The 24,854-nt window shown below is 44.7% G+C and overlaps 1 protein-coding gene across 1 annotated transcript in view; it reads left to right on the top strand.

Moving 5' to 3' along the window:
• The first annotated feature begins 7,968 nt into the window (after nucleotides 1-7,968).
• Nucleotides 7,969-24,854, top strand: part of GATA4 (GATA binding protein 4) — an 85,180-nt gene continuing 68,294 nt past the window's right edge. Inside the window, exon 1 of the mRNA XM_082403584.1 lies at nucleotides 7,969-10,144. The gene's annotated coding sequence lies outside the window, so the exon portion shown is untranslated. The remainder of the gene's footprint in view (nucleotides 10,145-24,854) is intronic.

Genomic DNA, 24,854 nt, shown 5'->3' with positions numbered 1-24,854 from the left:
ACAGTGATAAGTTCCATACGTATAATGTAATACCTATGCACCCACTAAAAGTGCTGTATGAAGAAATATATTCAAAAGCACCATAGGAACACCATCAACCAACAGGATATAATCAACATTTATGCCACATTCCACCCAACAACAGCAAATACATATTTTTTTCGAATGTCCATGGAACCAATATAGACCATATCCTGGGTCATAAGACAAACTACAACAAATTTAAAAGAATTGAAGGACTTCCCTGGTGGTCCAGTGGATAAGACTCCACGCTCCCAATGCAGGGGGCCTGGGTTCGATCCCTGGTCGGGGAACTAGATCCCGCATGCATGCCACAACTAAGATGTCCACATGCCGCAACTGAAAGATCCCACGTGCCGCAATGAAGACTGGGCACAGCCAAAATAAATAAATGAATAAAAATTTAAAAAGAAAATAAAAGAATTGAAATCATACAGTGTGTGTTCTCTCCCACAATGAAATCAAACAAGAAATCGGTAGCAGAAAAATAATGGGAAATCTCTATACATTTAGAAACTAAACAAGACACTTCTAAATAATCCATCGTTCAAAGAGGGCATCTCAAAGAAAATCACAAAACACGTTGAACTGAATGAAAATGAAAACACAACGTTAAAAAATTTGAGAGACACAGCTAAAGCAGTGCTGAGAAGGAAATTTATAACACTAAATGCTTATATTAGAAAAAGAGGAAAAGTCTCAAATCAGTCATCTAAGCTCCCACCTCTAGAAGCTAGAAAAATAAGAGCAAAACAAATCCAAAGCAAGTAGGAGGAAGAAAATAATAAAGGCAAGGTTAAATATCAATGAAATTGAAAACAGGAAAAAAAATAGAGAAAAATCAATGAAACGAAAATCTGGCTCTTTGAAAAGATCGGTAAAATTGGCAAAACTCTAGAAACACTGAAAATTTTAAAAAGAGAGAGAAGATGCAAGCTACCAAGATCAGGAATGAAACGGGGGACATCATTTCAGACCCTGCAGACATCAAAGAATAATACGGGAATAATGTGACTAATTCTACACACATACGGCTGATAACTTAGATAAGATGGACCAATTCCTCAAAAACTACAAACTACCACAACTTACTTAATATGAAATAGACCATTTGAATAGCCCTATAACTCTTAAGAAAATTGAATTTATAATTTAATTCCCCCCAAAAGAAATATCCAGACCCAGATGATTTTACTGGAGAATTCTACCAAATGTTATGAATATGAAGAAATATCACCAGTTCTACACAATATCACCTCCAGAAAATATAAATGGAAGAAACATTTCCCAATGCATTTTATGAGGCTAGTGTTACCAAAACAAGACTAAGGAATACACAAAAAAAGAACACAACAGACCAATATCTCTCATTTATATAGACGCAAAAACCTTAACATAATGTTAGCAAATAGAATGCAGCAATATATAAAAAGAATTATATACCACCACTAGTGAGATTTATTCCAGGGATGCAAAGTTGGTTCAATATTTGAAAATATTGATTGGTACGTATCGATTGGTACAGAAAAAAGCTTTTGATAAAATTTGACACCCATTCATGACAAAATCTCTCTGAAAAGCAGAAATAGAGGAAAATTTTCTCGACTTGATAGAGAGCATTTACAAAAGACCTACTGCTAACATTATACTTAATGGTGAAAGACTGAATGTTTTCTCCCTAAGACTGAGACTAAGACAAGGGTTTCCACTCTTACCACTTTGTTCAACATAGTACTAGAAGTTCTAGCCAAAACAATAAGGCAAGTAAAGGAAATAAAAGGAATACAGATCAGAAAGGAAAAATTAAAAGCATTCCTATTTGCAGATGACATGATCATCTAAAGAGAAAACCCTAAAGAATCTACCAAAAACACATCTCTAGAACGAATAAATAAGTTCAGTAAGGTTGCAGGATACAAGATCAACAATTCATTACATTTCCACATACTAGCAATGAACATGTGGAAATTGAAATTAAAAGTACAATACTGTTTACAATTGCTGAAAAAATTAAATAATTAAGAGTAAGTCTAACGAAACATGTTGTTTTGTTACATAGAACTGTATATGAAAAATTATAAAACACTGGTAGAAGAAATCAAAGAAGATCTAAATAAACGGAGAGACATACCATGTTTGTGGATTGGAAGACTCAACAGAGTAAAGATGTCAATTCTCCCAAAATTCATATATAGTTTTAATGCAATTCTTGTGAAAATATCAGTAAGACTTTTTGTAGCTACAAACAAGATTATTTATGTAATAAATAGAAAGAAACATTTATGTAGAAATACAAAAGAATTAGAATGGCTAAAATAATTTTGAAAAAGTAGAATAAAGTGGGAGGGATCATTCTACCTGATTTCAAGACTTACTATATAGCTATAGTAACCAAGACTGTATAACACTGGTAGAGAAATAGATTCAGTGATCAATGGAACAGAATGGAGAATGCAGAAACAGACTCATACAAGTACAGCCAGCTGATTTTTGACAAAGGAGCAAAAACAACTCAATGGAAGAAGGATAGTCTTTTCAACAAACGACACTGAAAAAAAGAAAAAACAAACAAACAAATGGCACTGGACCAACTGGATAGCCACAGGTAAAACAAATAAATAAATCTTGAGCTAAACATACACCTTATACAAAACTAACTTAAAATGGGTCATGGATTTAAATGTAAAATGTATTGGTAGAAAACTTTTAGAAGAAAACATCAGAGAAAATCTTCAGAACACAAGGCTTGGTGAAGGTTTCTTAGACCTGACACCAAAACTACAATCTATAAAAGAAAAATCAGTAAATTGGACTTCATAAAAATTAAAAACTTTTCTCAGTGAAAGACCCTCTTAAGAATAAAGACAAGTTAGAGACAGGGAGAAGATATTTGCAAAGCACGTATCTGGCAAAGGGTTCATATCTAGACTACATAAAGAACTCTCAAAGCTCAACAGTGAAAAAGTAAACAACCCAGTTAGAAAATGGGCAAAAGACATGAAGAGACATTTCACTGAAGAGGATATACAAATGGCAAATAAACATATGGAAAGATTTTCAACATCACTCGCCAGTGGGAAAATGCAAATTAAGACCGTGATAAATATCACTACACACCTATCAGAAGAGCTAAAATTAAAAATAATGATGATACCAAATGCTGTCAGGGATGCAGAAAAACTGGTTGTCTCATACGTTGCTGGTGGAATGTAAAATGGTACGCCCACTCTGGAAGACAATTTGGTGGTTTCTTACAAAACTAAATGTACACTTTACCATATGACCCAGCAATCACACTCCTGGGCATTTGTCCCAGAGCAATGAGAACCATGTCCACATCAAAACCTATTTGCAATTACTTTTAGCTGCTTCATTTACAATAGCCAAGAGCTGGAAACAACCAAAATGTCCCTCAGTAGGTTAATGGTTAAAGAAACAGTGGTGCATCCATAGCATGGGGTTCCACTCAGCAGGACATTATGCTGATTAAAAAAGCCAATCTCACAAGGCCACATACTGTATGACTTCATTTATATAACATGCTCAAAATAACTAAGTTACAGAGATGGAGAAAATTGGTGGTTGCCAGGGATCTGGGATGTTGGGAGGGAGGGGGATGAGTGTGACTATGAAGGAGTAGCACGAGGGGGGTCTTTGTGGCGATGGAAGAGTTCTGTATCTTGATTGCAGCAGTGGTTACATGAATCTACATGTGAGAAAATGACACAGAACTATACACACTGCACCATGTCAATTTCCTGGTTTTGCTATTGTACTCTAACTATGTCAGATGTAATCACTGAGGGAAACTGGGTAAAGAGCACATGTACTCTGTGATTTTATATACGTATGCAAATCAGTGGTGTATCAGCCAGCAGTCAAGGGACTTTCCTATGAGAAAAGCCCGTAAAGGGAAGAGCATTGGTAATGGGTCTTCTCCTCACACTTTAGTAGCACGTTATCTCTTTTAATTAAACATGGCTGCTGGTCTGGGATGAGAACAATGACTGCACCTTCTTCCTTTTAAAACATGGAATGTCAAAGGAAGGCTAGAATGTGATATAAATTGCTTGTCACACCATAAGAAGAAAGGAGATTTCGTTCATTTGATCCCACAGTCTCCTCGTTTATAAGGACCCAGCAGTCAATAAGATTATGGATTATTCTGTGTGTGCAGTCCTGTGTCAGGACTTTTTCAGCTCCAAGTGCCTAAAACAATTCAGATTAGTTTAATAAAGGCAGAGTTGAATCTAGGGGATTAAAATATGTCATAAGGGCCCTCATGGCCCAGCAGGCTCTCTTCCATGAGTGGAGCCTGAAGATGCACATCCCGCCAACTTTGGAACCCAGCTGGGATAGACAGATAGCTTTCTCACCATTGCCTCCAGCTAGAAAGTCTCGGGAAAATGCTGAGTACATCTTCAAATTGGCCAGCTTTGGACATTTGCTCCAACTAAGCCTAAGTGTCCCATAGAAAAGAGGATTCTGCCACTTGAAGAAGGTATGAGAGAGGCCAAGACCTGGGACCAGCCCTCCAAAGGAGTCCTCTCTGCCCTTGAAAAGGAAATTATCAGCTGGTCCCCACCCCTGCAGGCTTGGTGTCCCAAAGAAGAAACAAGATGAACTCAAATGCACAATTTACATATAAACATGAGAGGTAGGAGACGGCAAATATGCACACATAGAACCTCAGTTTTATGGAGACATTGATCTGAGAGGATGCCAGTGAAGTGTGAATAAGGAAATGCTGAACTGGTCTCTGAAGTGCCTGGAGGGGCTGGACTCAGATGGCTCTCAAGTGAGGAGACGTCCAGGAGCAGTTTCAAAGGAGGGAAAGCGTTTTGCCTCTTGAGCACACAAGATTAATGGGAGGGTCCAATGAGAAAACACATGTGATCGCTTGGTCACTGTCACCTGCAACCCAATTTGTTGTTGGTGTGATTTAGCAGAGAGCGTGAGGAGGACATCGCCAATCTGAGGAGAGCACAGTGAGGGGTTCAGAGTCGGCGGGCACAGTGAGAAACATGTCAGGGTTCAAGGGCCTTCTGTGAAACGAGGTAAAATAAAAGGATAAGAGAACGTGCACATGAAGAGCTCAGGGTGGTGCGTGGTGCACGGTGAGAACCCAGAGTACTGCCACGGTTCACAGCCATGGTCCTGGTTCAACAAGTCAACATGGGGGAGAGGAGGGAGCGGGTGTGGTCAGAAATAGGAGGCCAACCCAGAAGATGAAGCCAGAATGGGGTTAGACCAACAAAACCCCGAGGGCCACTCCAACTAGAGAGCCTGGGATTTTCTCTAAGAAACTCTCAGTAAACATTGATTAGATCCAACCGAATTACAGCCCGGGTGAAGGGAACGCTCTGGATTTAGATAGTGGTGATGGTGGCGCAGCCCTGTGAATACAGTAAAAACCACCAAACTCTACATTTTAAAATAAGGAATTTTATGATATGTGAAACATATCTCAATTTTTTAAAAAAACCAAAGCCTGACAGGCTGGAGCAGAGAGCAAAGGTCAGAACAGAGCGGACATGCAGAGTCAAGTCAGAGCCTGGCCCTGAGGCCACTTGTCTTCAAACTGTCACTACCTCTGCCCACGTCGCAGGGACTTCAGGTAATTCTTCAGGCAATGAGGTCTTCTGGAGACCCAGGCCCAAATGGAGTGCCCACCCTGACCAGCATTTAGTCACCTTGCGACCTCCTGGTCCCCAGGGGACATTCTTACCAGCAGTAATGTCACCACAATGGGGGGAGCCACCACCAAGCACAACATAGCCATGAGCTCCTGGGCCTGCAGGAGGGTTCCCGGACAGACAGCCGGAACTTGTCAGACGGCTGTCCACAGATCTCCTGCCTGGACGCAGGTCAGCATAGGTAGCCAGAACAGGATCACTGGGCTGAATGCAAGCCTCCTCTTCTGCCCACAGCTAATAACATTAATAATATTTATTTGTTTGTTTGTTTGTTTATTCATTTATGTGCCAGGCATCACTAAGTGATTCCCATCTCATTTAACTTTCACAGGAACCCTGTGAGAGAAAAATTATTATTATACCCATTTAACAGATTTGAAAATTGAGGCCTAAAGATGTTCATTAGTTTGCTCACACAAGAGTAAGAAATGTGATTTCTGGAGACTGTCTTTTAATTACATGTTCAATATCAAACAGCCCAGAAAAAGGACAGTCTTCAGAAGAAAAGTCAGAATTTTAGAGTGATCTGGTGAAGGGGGAGGGGCTGGTGGTGACAAAGACTGTCCCTTTCTACCTTGTACAGTACTTTTAATTTTAGCAGTGACTATGTAACAGTTCAACAATAAAAACTAATAAAAAGTGTGTGTGTGTGTGTGTGTGTATGTGTTGGAAGACCAGGGACAGTGGACCTAAAACAGGTGATCCTCAGAAAGTCTCTCTCTGGACCTCTCCCTGGGGTGGGTTTTGAGTGGTTTTTAGAGAGTTCTGGCTGGTTTCGTCAGTAGTTACAGCATCTTCATCGTCCCTGGGGTTTACCCTCTGACAGAACAGGACAAGCAGGGGAGTGTATATGACAGTAAGCCAGACCAGCACAGTAAAGAGCAGCTGGCAGGGGGCTTCCTTACCCCTTCCCTAACCTGGGTTCCTGGGCACGTCTCACCACCCCACCCCCCGCGCAGTGAGGGCCCGAGGGCTCCCATCCCTCCCAGGAAAGGCTGGTGGTGGCCTGGGCTGGATAACTAGAGCCCCAAGCTAGGCCTCAGGACGATAGAGTTTCAGGTTCCCCAAAATATACAAAACCTCTGGAAAGTTCGAAACCACAGGGGACAAAAATGGGCTTCCCTCCACCTCACAAAAAAAGTTCAGTAATGTAAGAAGAAACAAAAATACGTGAGGTTTCATTAATGCTCCCATGATTATTTTTACTTTTTAAATTTCTGAACATGAAAATGTGCCGTCTACGACTTGCGTTTCTTTCCTTGACATCGCTGGCTGGGCAGGGATGCTGTGAGGCCCCCGACTTGTGGTCACATGTAGAAGACAGAGGCAAAAGACGGCAGAGCTGAAGTTGGGAACTTCTGAGCAGGCAGGGAGACCTGCCCGGATAGAGCCCCACCTGAGGTAAGTGGGTGTTGCTATCCCAGCTCTTCACTTCTTAGGGGGAGGGAGACCTCCTCTCCCCATTTTAGATCAGAACTCCACAAGGGGTAGAAAAAAACAGTATGGTGGCTTCTCAAAAAATTTAACCTACACTGGTCCATATGATCCAGCAATTCCACTTCTGGGGATATACCCCAAAGGAACTGAAAGCACACCTAGAACAGATGCTTGCACACCCCTATTCATAGCAGCATTCTTTGCAATAGCCAGAATGACCATCCACGGATAAGGGGTAAACAGAAGTGTTAGATACATACAATGGAATATTATTCAGCCTTCAAAAGGAAGGAAATTCTGACACAGGCTACAACATGGATAAACCATGAAGACATTGTGCTGAGTGAAATAAGCCAGTCACAAAAGGACAAATACTGTCTGATTCCACTTACATGCGGTACCCAGAGTAGTCAAATTCATAGAGACAGGAAGTAGAATGACGGGTGCCAGGGGCTGCGGGGAGGAGGGGATGGGGAGTTGTTATCTAATGGGGACAGAGTTTAGGTTGGGAAGATGAAAAAGTTCTGGAGGTGGATGGTGGTGACGGTTGTACAGCAACCTGAATACACTTAGTGTCACTGAACTGAACTTAAAAATGGTTAAGATGGTAAATTTTATGTTATATATATATATATATATATATATATATATATATATATATTTATTACCATAATATTTTTTTAACATCTTTATTGGAGTATAATTGCTTTACAATGTTGTGTTAGTTTCTGCTGTATAACAAAGTGAATCATCTATACGTATACATATATCCCCATATCCCCTCCCTCTTGCGTCTCCCTCCCACTCTCCCTATCCCACCCCTCTAGGTAGTTGCAAAGCACAGAGCTGATCTCCCTGTGCTATGCAGCTGCTTCCCACTAGCTATCGATTTTACATTTGGCAGTGTATATATGTCCATGCCACTCTCTCACTTCGTCCCAGCTTACCCTTCCCCCTCCCCCTGTCCTCAAGTCCATTCTCTACATCTGCGTCTTTATTCCTGTCCTGCCCCTAGGTTCACCAGAACCACTTTTTTTTTTTTGGATTCCATATATATGCATTAGCATACGGTATTTGTTTTTCTCTTTCTGACTTACTTCACTCTGTGTGACAGACTCTATGTCCATCCACCTCACTACAAATAACTCAATTTCGTTCCTTTTTATGGCTGAGTAATATTCCATTGTATATATGTGCCACATCTTCTTTATCCATTCATCTGTCGATGGACACTTAGGTTGCTTCCATGTCCTGGCTGTTGTAAATAGTGCTGCAAAGAACATTGGGGTGCATGTGTCTTTTTGAATTACCATAATAATTTTTTAAACTACATGAAGGGAGGCTACATGGGAACAGTCCTCTGGAAAATATAAGAGACCCCCCTGAAGAAAGCAGGCATGGCTCTGCTTCTGCAGCTCGTCTTGTCCTTCTCAGCCCGCACTTTAGGAATTTTAATGATCTGACACCACAGGGAGTTGTACACTAAAATCTTCCTGTGGCATAGTTTCTACAAGTTATTTGGCAGGAGAAGAGTGTAAAGACAGATAACAGTAATAGACACCTTATTTATCACTTCCAAAAATATTCATAACTAAAAATTCTTGGAAGGGAAAAATATTTATTTTCCCCTATGCTTTCCCTTTTTTCCCAGGCCTTCATCTCTCTAGTTCCTTTTCCACCAAACATTTGTTCTTTGACTTCTGGCAATTCATTTACCTTTTCTGTTTCAGGTTCCTAGTCTACATTTGGAAATCAGTAATAACTTTTATGTTCTCTCCTTTCCTTGCAGAGATTGTTGTAAGAATCCTGGAGACTGGGAAGAGGGAAATATGTAAAAATATAAAGCCATTGTGTTTATTCTTACTATTATTAAGAACTGCCTTTGGGAGATACTGACTCCTCAGGTGAGACTTACCCTAAATTATGCCAGACGCGACCCAAGAGAATTACACAGCAGGCCTGTCAAGAGAGATCTGCTTTGCCTGGTCCCTCAAATCACGCCACAGCTGCTGCTTCCTGTTTCTTTCTGTGTGCCTAGCACAGCCCCGCAATCCTGGGTCATTTGTGGGCAGGGAAATGTGGTAGCCAGTAGCGCTGTACATCCCTGCAGTGTAAAGGGATGAACTCCCCGTCACCAGGAGTATTCAAATAGAGTGCAGATAATCACATCGCAGGGAATTCCTGCTTTGGGCAGGAGGTTGAAATTCTGTGTTCTCTTCCAATGCTTAGAATCCATTGATTTCTTTATTACTGGATTAGGAATCAATTGATCTGAATCCAGTGTGGGCTCCATCCCCTTCCTTGCTGTGTGACTGGACCACAGCCATGTTCCTAACCTCTCTGAGCTCAGTTGTCTCAATTATCTCTTATTATGTAACCTGCCCAACTGCTCCTGTCCTGAGGAGCCCAGGAAATGCTACCGGAGCAAGGGCTTTGAAAATCTGTTATTTTTTATTGCCATGCTAGGAAGAATAGTACTGCTGTTATTATTATTCCTGCCCTCAGAGGATGACTGCATGACCCAAGCAAAGACCACAAAGCAGCCCTCCCTGCTCAGAAGGGAAGGACTAGAGCCTGAGAGGGACCTGGGCTGGAGAAGCCACACTCTGAATCAGCATTTCTCCCCAAGAACAGTGATTCCTTCAGTTTCTTTCCTGTTGATCTCTGGTCCTTCCGAGTGACCTTTCAGAAGCATCTCTGGAACCTTGTGAACATTGACTTTTTTTTTTAATGTCCAACCAGGGCTTCAATCCCTAGCAGGGTTTCCTTCTACTTGTACACATACCAAAAAAGAAAAAAAGGCTTGCTGAATTAATGAACCACTTCCCTTATCTATTTTTCCTGTTATCTAATTCCGAGGGGAAAGCTGGGAGCTCCGAGGGAGCTGGGAGACAGCTCACAACGCCTCCCTCCCACACGCTGAGAACAGCCTGGAGTCCCCGGACTGAGGGACGCTGTGAGGAGCCGCAGGGACACCGCTCCCACCGTGGGTGAGTCCCCTCCTGGCCCCCGTGGTGACCCCTTCATCAGGGCAGAGAGGGAGATGCACCGAGGGAGCCGGGAGGACCAGGAGCAGGGGGGCTGGAGGATAGAAGGTCGGTGGGGGAAGGAGGGCAGGGAGAGGACCAGCCAGTGTGGACTGAGGGTGTGCAGAGGCTCTCAGGCCTTGGGGACAGGAAAGATGAGATTCTTTGCAGGCCAAGCCACAGAGCCAAGGCTTGCTTTCCCACTCTCGCTCTCTGGTTTATTTTCTTGGTTTCTCTTTCTTACAATTGGGTGTCATTTTAGTTTCGCCATTTTCTGGTTCGGCTTCCCACTTGAACAATCAGAAATTGATGGGAATGGGCAGTCTCTCAAGAAACAACAAATAAATACACGCCACACGAAAAATCAAACGATCTGACCAGGTGCCCCTGGGTCCTCTTGCCTTTGCTTCCTCCAACCCTCCCAGATCACATGGCTTTCCCCTGGGGTCCCTGCTGTGGATGCTGTGTCTTGAGAACCGGTTGGAAAGTTTAGGAGAACCCTTCCTGACCCAGGTCAGACCTGCCTGGGATGCTTTCAGGGCAGAAAATCTCGCTGGCGTTTTTTGTTGGTTTCACTGGTGAGTTAGTAAATAGGCCTCGTGGCCTTCAGGATCTGATAATTTTCTTCATCTATTCACAGGTCAAGGGTCAGTCAGGCTTGGTGTCGGTTTAATTTTTCCTTAATTCTGGAGCCAGACATGTGACGGGAAGGAGGGGGTGAAGGTGGGCCTTAACAGGTGTACCTCAATGATTGCATTTCTCTTCCCCGAGCCCACTTTGCGCTTTCAAGAGCTTGGTTGCATATGCTTTTTGCAAACAAATCGAAATTACCTCTGCTACCTATAAACCCATTGTTTGGGCAAATGAGCTTTGCATCTTATTTGTAGCTGAGAAAAGGGCTGAGTCGGAAAGAAAAGGAGATACAGTGGTAAAGACAGAGGGGCAGCTTTGAAAGCACACGGGTAGAGAATGGCCAACCATTGCTTAAAAACGAAGGCTCTGGGAGAGTTTGAAACCACGCAGGTTATCTGAGCTTCGTCCACTTGCCCAAAGGTTGAAAACACACAATGGGGTATTTTAACTCTGTAGCCTCAGGAGGACTAAACAAGCGCTCATCTGGAATTGGGAAGGATTTAGCGCAAAGTTTCTTGGTGTCTGAATAGTTACTACAAATATTAACTCTGCAAAGCAGAGAATGGAAACTTGTTCCTTCTGCTATGTTTCCCTCAAGCCGGCTTCCAGCGGGGTGATTCAAAAGCTGTCTCAAAACTCACCCTGATCTGCCTTACTTATCTTTCCCCTGCCCAACTCTGGTTCCCTTAACCCTCCCCATTTCCCCCCAGGGCTGATATTCTCATTCTTCTGTGTGTTCTCCAAAATTAAGGGAATTTGAGAGGTTTTCAACAGGGCAGGATCAGGGAAGCGCCCCTCTGAATTGAGGGAAAACCTTACTGTGAAAGGCTACTAGAATCCCATCACAAAATTGATTTGGCTTTTTTATTAATAGTAGTAATGTGCTGGATTTTGTTTGTTTCTTTCTGTTATTCTTATTTGATTAAATCAGCCTAGCGTAAAAGGATATTTAAAAGTCCCACTTTATGAACCTTTTTTTTTTTTTTTTACAGAATTCATTAGAGTTCACGTTTAGCAAAATAGACATTTCCTGTTTCCTCTAAAGAATTTGTCTCTGAAAGTGACTGCATTTGTGAATTCGATTGGCAGGGAGGGGGGAAATCTTAGTTTTGTGTGCTTGGTACTGAGGAAATGTTAAGTTGCTCTTTATCCCTGTTCTATTTCTCAAACCCAATAAAATATCCATTTCAAATGACTTTCTAATGCCTTGTTATATTTGCCAAGTGATTTATGGGACGGAAAATTCTAGTTCGGCATGTGTAAGTCCAGAGATGGTTTAGAGCTGGGGCAGCACAGAGACTGAAGCAATTCAAGCGATCAATCTCCAACTGTCTAAACACAGCACCAAGTGGAGATTCGAGACAATTATCCGAATAATTGGGGGGGGAGGCACTTTCACCTGAACTATCTAGATAAAGGGGCGACACGGGAAAATGTGCGTGGCCCTGAGGGCTCTGCCTCGGCTCTCTCCACGATCACGCGAATTCGGGAGATTTTTCTCTAGGTTCTCCGATTAGAGTTGGGCATGGGAAAGGAAGGAGAGGTTTCTAGAAAAGCTTAAAAGGGGCTCCCGCCGCGCCACTGGGAGAGGGGGGCCTGCGCCGCGGGACGCCCCCGCTGGGTCTGATAAAGTCCCGAAGCCGATCTAAGGTCAATAAACCAGGCGGCGTCAGGCTCCGGCGGAGGGTCGGAAAGGACAGGGGCGGGAGGGGAAGAGAGCAATCTCGAGGCTGTCGGCGGAATGAAAAGGAGCCGAGGACCGAGGAGGTCCCAGTCCGGGCGCCGGCGTGGGGCGCTCGGGGCCGAGCCTGGGCCGCCGTGCTGGGCGCGCAGCCCGCGGGAGGGAGTAGGGCGGGCGGACTGGGTGGGGTCCCCGCGGCGTTGACGGCGACCCTGAAAGTGTCCCGGGTCCTGGGCAAACAGACCTAACTCCGCCGAGAGTGTGAAGAAGGGAACGAAAAGTTTGGGGGGAAAAAATTAAGGAACGGAGGAGGGGTGAGATGGAGACTCCCAAATAATGAGGACACTCAAAAAAACTTCTGGGAACCCTCAAAGAGCCAGAGAATTGTCCCAAAATAAGAAAACTTAGGAAAAGGATGACAGTATTAATCACTAGTCATCAATTTGCATCCCTTTTGTATGGCGCTTAAAAGTTTACAAATTCCTTTTACATAGAGTTCTTGTTTCTCCCACTGTTCGCATGGCAAGAAAAGAGACTGCAAGAAGATATTGTGCCCAAAGTTACGGCACATCGCCAGGGTCCCCCGCAAAGGGGCTCGAACCGGTTGCTAAATGACTCGTCCTCATCCGAGAAGAGCTTCCCAGGAGAGAGTCCGGATGAGAAGTACGCAGCTCCGCGGAAACCTGGTGGATGGAAGCCTGGAAAAGCGCTTCGGGGCTGCTACCCTCCCGGATCGGGTCCCTCCGGCCGAGCCGTCTAGGGCAAAGCCCGAGTGCGGGTAGGGGACGAGGTGGTGGTTGTGGAGGGGACTCCCCTGGAGGCTCGCAGGGTCCCCGCTGACACCGCGCCCTAGAACCGCCGGGCCTCTGCAAGTATACACCAGCGCCCTCGAGCTCTTTCCACTCTCCTGCGCTCGGCCCACAAGGCCGCGGAGCTCCCTCTTAGTCCTATTCCTGGCGGGGCCGACGCTGGTTTGGTTTGAACGCATTTCAACTATTGTGGCGCCATGTAGGCCAGGCCACCTCGGACGGGTGTCGCGCCCGCGGTCTCCAGGGTCGGGTCTCAGGCCCCGGGATCCCCGCGCAAGCGAATGTCCCGAGAGCAGAGTTGGTGGGCGAGAAAGCCCAGACCGCAGGCGGCGGGGTCCGGACGCGCTGCGGGCCCGGGTGTGACCTCGGGCCTGGGCCTGGCGCTGATCAGAACGCTGCCCGGGTTGCCCTCTGCACGGGGGACCCATTTGCGGAGCTCAGAGGCGGCGGGACGCTGGACGCAGGACGCACTGATGGCGGGGGACGGGTTGGGGGGCGGGCAGGAGAAGGGGGGCTGGCTTTGCCCGCCGCCTGCGGGCCCCTCTCCGTGTGCAGGGCACTAGCGGCTCCTGGACCCGCTCGCCCCGAGGCCTCTGCCTCCATGGTCGGGGCAGCGAGGCTTGTAGCGAAACCCCGTCCCCCGGTGTCCTTCCGGTCGCGACCGCCCCTGTGAAGTCCCTACACTGGCCAAGAATCACAGATCACAGTAGAAGTTTCATCAAAACGGTTATTCTTACACACACACACACACACACACACACACACACACACAAACACAAACACACTCCATCCCCCAGTTAGGCTGTTCTGCATCTCAACATCCCCGTGCGGAGACACCCCCCCATCCCCAGAGTCGAGGGTCGCAGCGAACCTCCGCAGACTCCAAACCGAAAGGCACTGGATCAGTCATTTCTTGGACCGGTTTTGCAGTGGGGGGGGGGGGCATGAATGGCAGGCCCCCGGGGCTCGCAGGTTTAGTGGCCACGGACACCGGGTTCAGGGAGTCTCCCTGGCCTCGGCTCAAAGAGCCGTTCAGGCACGGCGCCGCGCGGGGGCTGGAGGTAGAGATTTTGCGCAGCTTCTGGACTTGGGGCTTCTGGGGGATCAACGGGTTCCCGGGCCTGGGCACGCTGAGGTTCTGGGGCAGTCTTTTATTCACTTCTCGGCCCGCGCCCCAAACTCGACAATTCCCCAGCAAGCCTCCTCCTGGTCTTGGAAAAACTCCCCGCAGATCCTTCCAATACGTCACGTCGCTAAACCCGGGGACAGTGCCGGCAATGCCCCCCGCAGATGCCCGCACCGGGGGGCCGGGGTCCAGGCGCCGGTGCAGCGTTAGCGAGGGTCAGCGTTGGGCGGGGGTTGGGATGGCTGCTGACTTTTTTTAGATACTGAGAGATGTAGTTTCTCCGTCATCCACCGCACTCGTCGTTCTTAGGGATTTTCATTATTCGTTTAGCATTGTCTTCTTAACTTAGACACGCTCTGCCTTTAAATTTTCCTCTGCGTCTGGCTTGATATTTTCTCATCCCAACCCAAGACCCTTACCCCCTTATAATAAATTCGTTTTTACTAATTCGGGTGTCCAGTTTGCACGCAGAAGTTACCTGATGATGTCTTATGGGATGAATCAGAAGCCTTCCTGTTGGCGAGGTATTTTAATTTCTGAATGTTAAACTACACAGTAGCGGTTTTGCTTGCCCTTAAGGAATTTCTTAAGTCTCCACCTCTAAAGAAGTAGCGCCCTACAAAATTATTTTCCAGCTTCTAGGTGGATGTCTAACAAGATTGATTCTCTCAAAATCATGATGCAGTGTTGTTGTTGTTTAATGTTGTGGAAACATTTAATACTGAGCCAGATGATTTGTCCTGCCACACCATTTATTATGGCTTTCCACTAACTCCAAAGATTTAGCAGGAAATTGATATGGTATAAATAGATAACTTTCAGTTGTTCATCAGCTAAGATTTTGTTTGCTTTTTGTTATATCAGAGTAGTTCTAGCGTAATAATGATAGAACAATTAGTCTCTCCTTGTAGATAAGTCATAATTTTGAGCGTCTATTATTTGTTTTCTGTGGAATTTGTTGTTAGAGCCTATGTGAAAATTTTGTTTCCTATAATAGTGCTGATAGACAGTATATCCTTTTCTTTTTCAGAAAATAACTGGAGACCCAAAAAAAGTAGCTCATGGTGGGGGGAGAAGTGTCAAGGTGTTTTTTTTTGTTTGTTTGTTTGTTTTTTAAGTTTTTGGCCACACCCCACAGCATGTGGAGTCTTAGTTCCCTGACCAGGAATCGAACCCATGCCTCTTGCATGGGAAGGCAGAGTCTTAAGCACTGGACCGCCAGGGAAGTCCCTCAAGGTTTATTTCTTTAAGAAGCTTTAAAAAAGAAACTCTAAAGAAACAAGATCATTAACAGATAAAAACTTGACCATGGGAAATTCAGAACGGAGGTCAGAAAGTTAGCTATGCTTCCTCTGCGATGATTCAAGAACAACAAAAATTAGGAAAGGCAGTACCGTACTGGTCACATGTAATAGTCCCTGTTTGTGCAAAAGCATCTCTCTGGTATTAATGGTGTGGGGGGAGGAGGGTTGTTCAAAGTGTTCCTAGCTTCTGGAAAGTTGACAAGCAGAATCTACGAGTTGTAGAACTACTCCCTAGAATTCAGCAGATAGTAGCTACCGACCACCTCGGATACCTGCTTCCTTAAATACTATGGGAGTAGGGGCAGGATTTAGGGTTCAGGGCAAGTCCTGCGAAGAGGCTCTGGGAGGAAACCGCCTGAGGGCCCCAGAATTTGTCAGCTCTCCCGGGCCCTGTACTTTCCCCAGGCTTGGCGCGGGGCTGCCTTCGAAAACTCTCAGCTTGGTGGCCGCTCGGGTTTGCTCCAGCCGCGATAACGGAGGGGCTCGCTATCTAATCTGGACAGCAGCATGAACAATCCATTAGACCTCGGCATTTATCCGGGGCGGGGGAGGAGGGAGGGACGGGGGCTGGCGTGCCCCACCCGGGCCTAGGAGGCGCTGAGCTGGCCCATTGGAGGCGGCGGGGGGGGGGGGGGGGGGAGGAGGGGGAAGGGGGGAGGGGCGAGGGGCGAGGGGCGGGGGAATTAATGAAACTGAATTCGTGTGGACTCACAAGGTGCCCCTACGTGGTATGCTTACGTTGCTGGTAAATTGTAATTCTACCTATTGTCAGTGTAAGGACGAATTAGGATCCCTTTGGGTTTGGAATATCACATTTTCTTTTAAGAATTTCAGTAGATACTTTACATTGTCTAGTTCAAACTCCACGCCAATCAAGGGGCGCTGTAAGATTCCAATTTTCACCAGTATTCCCTGGGACTTGGGAGACTTAAATCCATCCACCCATTCTTTCGTTCATTCATTCGGCAAACATTTACAAAGCTTTCCTCCGCCAGGCATTGTGCCCTGTACTGACATGTTAAATTATTTGCCCAAGATGAGGACTACGCTGGCGACGTGGGCGGAACCCTAAATCAACTATTCCAGCCCCGTGACTGCTCACTTCTTTCCCCCAAGACATACAAATCAGAGACGTTGGGAGTTAGAAGGGCCTCAGAGGTTATCTGGTCCAGCCTTCAATTCAATGCAGGAATCCCCGCCCCAGAAGGCCGCAACGAGGCCCGCGTGAGCTTGAACGAAGCTCCGTGGATTGGAAAGTCTTTCCCTAGAAGAAGTCGGTCTCCGCCTGCCCACACCTAAACTCAGGTTGCTAAGCCCCTCGTGCCGCTGTGACCCCCCCAGGTGTCCCGCTAACCCTGCGGGGCCACCTTCCCTTCAGACTTCCCCTGGGAATGTAGTCTCCAGGTGCAGGATACTAACCCCCAAAGAAATGTTAGGGTGCCATTGGCCTTAGTCAAGCTGGCCTGCCTCACCTGTCCATAGGGATTATGCGCTGCCAGTCAGAGTATAGGCAGTAGCCAAAGAATCTCCAGAGCCTGGATTCTTGTCTCAACACAACCACCTACAAGCTGGGTGACCTGGACCCAGTTATGCCAGTGGTGACCAAGTTATTCCACTTCTATTTCTGGCATATTCTCCAAATAAGATGTGTGAATGTGCTTCTCAATAGTGAAGGATGTCACCTTATTCAAAGATAAAATTCCCCCTCTATAATCTGAGATTATTCTCATTTGCTGTTTAAAAACTTAAAAGCTACAAAAGGCAACTTCTGGATAATGACCTCATCACAAAGAACGTTCTGGAAACTTTAGTTCTGATGAGATACTAAGGGCACATTGTCCCTGGGTGAATGTGAGAGTTTAGACTGTAGTGTTAGAATAATGTGATTTGAATCCCATGTCCACTACTTACTGGCTATGTTATCTTGGGCAAATTACTTAACATTTTTGTGCTTTGGTGTCTTGTATTTTGAAATCTTCACAAACCTTAGAGGGCAGACAAGACCTCTCCTAGTCCCTAAAATAATCTCCAGAGTGTAATTCATTAGCCGGGCATCAGTGTCCCTCATGGGTTTGTTTGGCTTTGTTTGTTTTGTTCTTAACCTGTAACTTTGAAACACCGCAGTAGTTAAATTTGTCTAACAAGAGGTGTAAATTTACCCCAAAATTCATAAATATGTTTTAAAATTATCTCACCCAAAATTGAGTGTTGCTAGTGGGAATTTTGGATGCAACCTTTCTGGAAGGCAATTTAGCAATATGTATCCCAAACACTACAAGTGTTCATATTTTTTTGACCCACTTTTTCCAGTAATAGCAATTTACCCCAAGGAAATAATCAAGGGTTTACAAGATGCTTTACTTACCAAAATATATGTGGATTTGACAAGGGCACTTCAAACATTTATTTATTTTAAGGAAAAATAGAGAATAACATAAACTCTGAACATAAGAGTTTACTTACATAAACTGCAAAATCCATAATGTAGCCATCAAACTGTTTTCCTTAAAATATTTAATGACATGGGAATATCTCATAATATTTTTTTTAATGAAAAGTAGATTACGAAATACTGTGTGAAACTGGCTGGGTGGGGTGGGGAGGAAGAGAGACAGACAGACAGACAGACAGAAAACACTAATGTTCTCCATGGTTCTTTCTGGGTGATGTGGTTAAGGACAGATTGTGTTTTCCTTGTTATACTCACCTGTACTTTCCAAATGAACTACAATGAGCTCCTGTTTCTTTGAAATTAGGAAAAAATTTTTTGAGAGGGGTGGGGATGATTGATCAGATCCAAGACATGTCTTGCTTCTTAAGATTTCATGACTATGGTACTTATGACAAATATTCATTTTAGAGAATTTAGCTTTAAAGTCCCCAAAACTCAATGGACTCAAACTCCAAAAACAGTCCTGGACTCTAGAGACATTTACATTTGGTGGGAGTGATTTTTTCCACAATGGCGTTCTCCCTCCCCATTTAGAAAATGTTTTCACAGTCATCCAGATTGCCTCAGAATTTCACTTGCAACCTTGACTGTTGCTGAAATTGAAAACAATAGTCTAAGTTCTTGTAAATTTTTCCTCTTCTCAAAACTCCCTTTGCTGGCAGAAGGATGTGGTGGAATGTAAGGCCAGGTGCTCTCGTCCAGCTGCAAATAAAAGCTGATTATTCAGACCCCAGGAGAAGAAGAGGGGAACTTGGGCAGGGGAAGCAGACCTTTAGTGGTGGCCAAAAAGCTGGTGAGGGTGTTCAGAAGGGAAGACCTTTGTGAAAGCAAGAAAGTTAACCACTGAGAACGCGACTGAGGACCACATAAATTACAAGTATTAGTGAATGTCAGGTGCCACTTTCAAAACTGAAATAGTTTTTATTTGTAGAGGAATAAGCAGCAGTTTATAAAGATGAAGGCTGCCTTCCTCCCACTTCATATGTGGAGTGTGCGATGGGGTTGAGGGGAGGGTGGTAACACAAAGCAATAGAAATAAAATCCCACCATAAACTTAGGGAGCCTTCAAAAAATCTTGTACTGAGATTTTTAATTTAAGGTAACACATTCGGGCAACAGAAGATAAAAGTAGCATTGAGATGAAGGTCAATTTCATTGATGTTAATTATCATATAAACATTGAGCAAATAAAAAAAATTGTAGTCTGAGTACAGTAGGGGATATCGACTTAAAATACAGCTCCTATCCTCTCTCTCTAAGATCTATACTTTTTTTTAACTCTGAGGTCAGCCTTTGGATGGTTGGTTGGTTGGTTGGTTGGTAATAAAGGAATATGAAGAGAATTTTGGTAGAACCACAAAATTTTAGTTTTTTGTAGACTGGAGTGAGTTTCTCTCTGCCCTTCTCCATCTATGAGGCAAGCAGGGACCAGTCAGGCACCATATTTATCTTCACGCCACATTTGCCAGCCCCCTGCACCGCACAGGCATGGTGGTAGGTAATGTTTTGAAGAATAATCTCACAGGAGCACATTCTAGACATCTTTGCTGACTGAATTCTCTACAACAAAAATCCCCAGCAACAACTGATTTCTCTGTACTTGTCTCTGAAGGGAACAAACCCAAAGCCTTGAGCCAACCATATGTACCCTGCATCTGGCCAGGATACATCCTGAAGTAAGGGGTATGAGAAGTTAGGGCAACCAGAGCTGGGAAGGGTGCATATTTCCAAAGCCTTCACAGAATGCTTTATTTTCTACTACCTAGGAGTTCCTAGGTCTGTGGGCCAGTAGATTTTTGGCTGATTTTCTTATCACTGTGCCATTTAGCATTCTCAGAAATGTCTCATCAGGCACGGGGTTTTCTTGAACACACACTGACCCCAGGGAAGTATCCTAAGTGCTCAACCTTTATATAATTTTAACATAATTTCCACGTGTAATCAAAATAGAAAGAGAGGTCAAACTATCCTTCCCTTGACCCTACTACGAACTGATTAAACAAACAGTACCTTGATCGATGGCCTCATCTGTAAGTTGCGGACAAGGAATAGCATCTATCAGAGTCCTTTCACATACATATCACATTTGATCCTCACATTTGATTGTTCTTTGGGGTAATCAGTGTGGATATTATTAGAGTATTATGCCCGTTTTATAGATGAGGAAACTGAGACTCAGAGATGTTGCTTTGCCAAAGGGCACACAACTAATAAGTAACAGAATAAAACTCAAAATGCCCTACTCTACCTAGTAAGTGCTGCCTTCCCCACCCTCCAGGAATATGCTGAGGATTCCTGAGATGGTCTATATGAACTGATTTGTAATTGCTCTAATAGGTATTATCAGGATCCCTTAATTCACTCATCTGCAAATCTTGAAATCAAGGAATGACAGAGCTGCAAGGCTCTTAAAGCTGATTTAACACACACACACACACACACACACACACACAACTTTCATTTTACAGGTGAGGCCCGGGGAGGTTAAGTGATTTGCCAAAGGTCACCCCACGAGTTAGTGGGATATGACCAATGTCATTTTTAAAAATTAGGTAAAACAATTGTATACCAAGCCCATTTTTATGGCTTATTTTAAGCAGGTTAATAAGTATACCAGGCACAGCTTTAAACCCAACTGAGTAAATGCTGACACTAGTTTATAGATTCAGCGGATAAGTAGCAATAAGGAATTATTCATCTCTCATTTATCATCCAGCCTCTCCAAGGTGCAAGTTATAAAGTGAAGCAAATAGCAGTTTGAGAGCCTCCACACATGTGAGATCAAAACAGTGAAAATAAAGTGGTTTGCAAAGCCATACATTTACAATGCAGCTGGGCCCCAGGTCTCCTGAAATGTGAAAGAAAGAAAGAAAGAAAGAGAGAGAGAGAGGAAGGAAGGAAGAAAGAAAGAAAGAGAGAGAGGGAGAAAGGAAGGAAGGAAGAAAGAAAGGAAGGAAGGAAGAAAGAAAGAAAGGAAAGAAAGAAAGAAAGGAAAGAAAGAAAGAAAGAAAGAAAGAAAGAAAGAAAGAAAGAAAGAAAAAGAAAGAAAGAAAGAAAGAGAAAGAAAAAAGAAAGAAAGAAATTTTGTATTTCACAAATAGGCACTTTTATTATACAGAACTCCATATTTGGCCTCCAGAGGCATTCAATCATTAATTCATTCTTTTGAGTGTGTATTGAGCACCTACTGTATGCAGGGCACTGTGGGAGGTATGGAGAATGATTAAAGACTACTCCAGCCATCAAGGACCTTTTAAGCTTAATGAAGTGACAAAATAAAGCGCGCGCACACACACACACACACACACACACACACACACACACACACACACTTGAACCTCGGAGTCAGCGGGTAGGAAAGGGAGACTGCCTGACGGCTGGGGTAGCCACAACAAGGAGCACATGGAGAGGGTGTCCTTGCCACGACCTTGTCCCCCAGCAACATTTCTTTATCATGAGAATAGGGCTGGGAACCGTCACAGGCAGAAAAAAAAAAAAAAAAGACAGTGAATTGACTGCCCCAATTAAGAACCCAATCCAAAAACCTCGTTTCCTCCACTCAGTTACATGTTAAATACAAACTGGTGAAGAGATGGAGGCGGTCTGCTAGGGTGGGAACAGCAGTTAGAATATTTGTAACATATGTTGAAAATGAATAAAATTAATAGTTGATTTGCTTATTTGGGAGGTGAGCACTCATGAATGCTCATGTTATTATCCAGAAGTACTGGTTTATTTTATTATTTTTAAAAAATCAATCCCTGTTCCCCAGTGGTACACCTGAGGCCCAAAGGTCAATGTCAATAACAGGGCAGTCACAAATCCAAAGTGACTTTGCTCTCAGCTGCCCAGACAAAAGACGCCGTGAGGCTCCTCTTGGAGCCCCACCTTCATAAAATGAAAGCATTTTCCAAGATATTAACTCAAAACCCTTTAATTTGTAGATGGGGAAACCAAAGCTTAGAGAGTCCAAGTGATGAAGGGTGACCATTAAATGTATGTGAAATTATGAGTGAATTGTGTACTACGAATAATTACGCAGGACATTGGGCATAAACTGGGACATAGGATCACCCCATGAAACAATGAGGGTCATGACAAGGACCAAGTCCAGAACCCTGTCCATTATGCCTGCCCCCCACCCCCACCCCCACCCCATCCACAACTTTGCTGCCTTATTTTTTTTATTTTGAAGGCTGGAATATTTATGAGGATAGTTGAAAGCTATTGTCCTGAAATGTATTATGTGCCAAATGCCCCTTTTGGCTTGGTTTGTCCTCCGTCTAGGAGGGGCACGGAATGACTAGTTTTAAATGTCTATGACTCACTGAGACCCTTTACTGCAGCCTCTTTCCCCCACTCACCCCCATCGGGGCTGAGCCCTGATCACCGTTTCCACCTTCCTGCAAAGATGGAGGTGGCAGCGCTCACCACGTACTCTGGCTACCCCAGAGCTCAGTGTGCCTTATCGCTAATCCTCTCACCCTGGTGATTGCACCAGGGTGAGGAAAGCTTGGCCTTGGGATTCAGATTTATAGAGGGGAGCTATCAGTTCCTAAGGCAGCATATTGAAATGGAAAAACGGGGTATGACCAGGTCTCAAGGCACCTACTACTGGCTCTGCCATTAAATAGCTGTGTGACTCTGGATAAGCCTGTAGCCCTTTCTGGGTCCTAATCACCTCATCTATTAAATGAGTGGCTTGGACCAGAATCGCCAAGCCCCCTTGCAACTCCAGCTCTCCATATCAGTGTCAGTGTCAAAAAGAGGCCGAAGGTACCTGGACCCATAGTCACCCCCCCAAACAGGGGCACTCGGGCTGAGGTGCTGGTGAGGCATCACGTGGCATCTTCTGCACATGAGCTTCTCTATGTTTGCACAGTGGAAGGGACCATGGCACATGTGTTTCCGCCACATCCCTGGTACTACACCTTCAGTCATAAAGGACAGAGATTTACACTGTGTAAGGACAAGCTGGAAAGTCCAATTTTCTGAACTCAATTCAACAAACTTTTAGAAACATCTACTACATGTTAGAAACTATGGGAAATACAAAGCTATCGAATAAGATTTCTGCCCTCGAGAAGACTGAAATTTGGAAGAGAGAGTTATGGAGACAGGCGGACGTGTCGAGCGATTAAAGTGAAATACAATGTGTTAAAGCCTGTGGAAAAGATGGGGGGGCGGAGAGGAAGGGATTGATTCCAGGAATTGAAGTCTTTTTTTTAAATGTGTTTTAATTGAAAGGAGGACATGTGAGAAGAAAGCCCTTGCTTTTTCCCTTTTCTATCCCTCATAGTACCAATGCTTTGCTCATAGTGGCAGTATTTGGGTTCTGGAATCAAACTACTTGCCTGTAAATCTTGGCTCTGCCACATATTAAGCTCAGCAAGTTACTTAATAGTGCTGTGCCTCAGTTTCTTCATCTGTAAAATGGGGGAATAGAGTGATTGTGTAGATAAATGAGATAGTCAATCCATGCAATGTACTTGGCACTGTGCCTGCATATTGTAAGTGCCCAGTGGTAGCTGTTACTCAGTAAACGTTTGCCTAGTGAATGGATTGAAGTTTTATCTGCAGTCCAAGCCTTTTATCATAGACATGCAGATGGGCCTCACATTTTGTGTTTCTCACTGAACACGCTCATTATCTGTGGCTAAGACTGAGTTCAGACTTAGAGGTCTGGTGTTCCCACCCTTCCACTGTGTGGGACCAGCAGTGAGCCCCTTGTTATAGAACCTTTTGAGGAACAGAATGGCACGGTTTGGAGACATCCACTTGGGGAGATTTAATGTCACAAAATGTTGGTGTAGGAAAGCACCCAGCCTCTGCCACTTACAGACAGGAAACTAAAGCGCAGACAGATGTTAAGCAATTTACCTGTGGTCCTGCCACTCACCTGGTGGCGGGTTCAGGATTAGAACCCAAGACTCCCGACTCCAGATCAATGAGCTTCCACCAGTCACCTGCTCCCTAGATCCCAACCGCCTGGCCTGAGCTGCTTTCTGCAGGGAGTCTCTTGGGCCACACCTACCTGGGATCCCTCCCTCGGCTCTCCGTCCTGTGCCCCAGAGAAAAGACTACCTGTTTCCCAGTTCTTAGGTCACATCTAAGAATGAGGGCCCTTTACCTGTCAGAGCTAGCCCTTGACTCAGACTGGGTGGGCGGGGGTGGGGAGAATGGAGAAAGGAAAAATCTGAGCCCTTTAGCACTTCGTGTTAAGTTGTCTCCAGGGCTGACTGACTTCTTTAATTCTCACTAAGCGAAAGTGCTTTGCAGGTACTATGTTCACGATCCCCACATGAGTGTCACCCACAGAGAAGGTGGCCCTGGGGGCTTTCATTAGAAAGGCAGAGGGGTAAGGCCACCTGCCCTAGTTCTGCAGTCCGTCAGGCGCTCAGATAGCTGCTCTTCTAAAACGGGGCAAAGACAAGATGGAGGAGCGTGGAACTGGGAGAAAGTGAGCGGGAGGTTGAGCATGAACTAAGCTGGATTGTATCTTTTCAAGCCGAGCAAGTGAAGTGTTTTCGCTATTATAAAAGCGAAGTTGGAACCTCAGAAACGTACAAAAATGGAGGGGGGGGGGATTCCACGCTGGAACCTTACCGTCTTTACATGTAGGTGCATTGACTTTTATTCATCTACCTGTCTTGTTTTCTATCACGATAT

This window comes from Balaenoptera borealis, assembly GCF_965194805.1.
Source record: "Balaenoptera borealis genome assembly, chromosome: 8".
Lineage (NCBI taxonomy): Eukaryota > Metazoa > Chordata > Mammalia > Artiodactyla > Balaenopteridae > Balaenoptera > Balaenoptera borealis.
Note: the sequence above shows the minus strand (reverse complement) of the source record. Positions and strands in the feature narration are given on the sequence as shown.